The sequence below is a fragment of the Bison bison genome, unplaced genomic scaffold (genome assembly GCF_000754665.1).
Source record: "Bison bison bison isolate TAMUID 2011002044 unplaced genomic scaffold, Bison_UMD1.0 scf7180017864180, whole genome shotgun sequence".
Classification (NCBI taxonomy): Eukaryota; Metazoa; Chordata; class Mammalia; order Artiodactyla; family Bovidae; genus Bison; species Bison bison.
This window is the reverse complement of record NW_011494752.1, coordinates 1,159,687-1,161,241: the sequence shown is the minus strand read 5'-3', so window position 1 is coordinate 1,161,241 and position 1,555 is coordinate 1,159,687. Positions and strand designations below refer to the sequence as shown.

At 50.3% G+C, this 1,555-nt stretch overlaps 1 protein-coding gene across 3 annotated transcripts in view; it reads right to left on the bottom strand.

Annotated features, from left to right (window-relative positions):
- The window catches only part of ACLY (ATP citrate lyase), a 44,652-nt gene that overhangs the window by 42,170 nt on the left and 927 nt on the right, over positions 1-1,555 (bottom strand). The gene's annotated exons all lie outside the window — the stretch shown is intronic.

The window sequence follows — 1,555 nt, the reverse complement described above, 5'->3', positions numbered from 1 at the left end:
GAATGGCACAAGATAGAAAAGCTCTGCCAGCTCACCAAAACACAGACTGGCCATCAGAGCACTTTGGCATAGATGGGGCAGGCCCTCTCAAGGCCAAGACAGAGAATTTACAGGACAGAGTAAAAAGACAGGGAAAGAATCTGGCCTCTGCATATTTATCAAGACAGGGTAAGAAGGCTCACAAAGCCAGGGAGTAGACTGGGTAGAGATAAATCACAAGTTTAATCATTCGGGGGAGTCTCTTGAAGGTGGTGGATCTTAACCTATTTGAGGTCAGACTCTTTCGAGCACCAGAAGAAAAGCCCAGAAAAATGTACACATACCCAGTTTCGCTTATCCCTTCAAGATGGTGACCTGTGACCATGATCTGACAGCCCAGAGACCCATAGCTAAGAACACTGGCTCAAGTGACAAAGGGACTTAAAGTGTAAACCAGTCTGGGCTGGGAACACAACACACACACACACACCACTGCAGAGTCTTGGGCTGCCTCCCCAGTAACTGAATAACTGAATATGCTGTCAGACTGGTCAGAGATGATTTCAGGGCAGAGCTAAGATCCAAGGGGTCCACTTTGGGGTCCCAGGAACTGTTACCTAGGTAAATTTGGGGAAAATCATGCCAGGGGACCTGAACACACACACACACACACACACTCTCTCAATCGAAAGGAGGGCCCTTCTGAGCTGAATGGGGTCTTTTCTGCAGACAGGATAAGTGACCCAGAATTGAGTTCATCCACAGCAGCCACGGAGGGCAGAAGTAGCCCACAGGGAAGGCTGAATGAAAGGAGTTTGTTCCCCAGGACTGTACCCCTGGGACACAGCCCGTGGAGAGGAACCACTGGGGATGCTATGTAGGGTCTCTGTGAGGAGGACAAAGAGCACTTATTTTAAGGTTAGTATCCACAGGAGTGGTGTGTTTTTTTTTTTTTTTTTTGGAAAGGCCAGGCAATCCCTGGAGTAAAGAGAGGGACAAAATTCTGAGGGTCCCCTACTGCAGCAAACATAATGCAGAATGGGAGTGGAGACATCTACCACCCAGCTGAGCTCAAGAGCTGTTCCCATTATCATTTTCCAAGCTGTTTAAGAAGCTCTTTAAATATTAAAAAAAAAAAAAAAAAAAGCAGCAGTAGCTCTTTAAGAAGTGAAAACACCCCTCTGGGCAGCTGGGTCTACCAGGTGTCCTTCACCCAACATTTCAGAATGTCAGAAATCCAATGATCTGAGCTGGCTGAAACGGTGCAAAGTTAATGGGTGAAGAGAGGAGTGGGCTGGTTGACCAAACTGTGCTATGCACTGCTTCCCCCCGCAAAATCCTCTGCCCAGGCAGACTCCGGAGGACCACCTAATGGTAGAACTCCTTGATATCCGCCAAGGTTGGAGAGGGCAGGAGGCGCTGGGACTGGCCCTCTGCCAATCCCGACAGCAGGGTGGCGGCAGCATCTTCCAGCCCCTGGAGGACCCTGTCTCGGCCAAGCTCGGCATCAACGCCAAGGGTGGGGAGAGAGACGGGCACCCCGGCCATCTGTCGCTTAGCGGCTGGGCCTGACGGC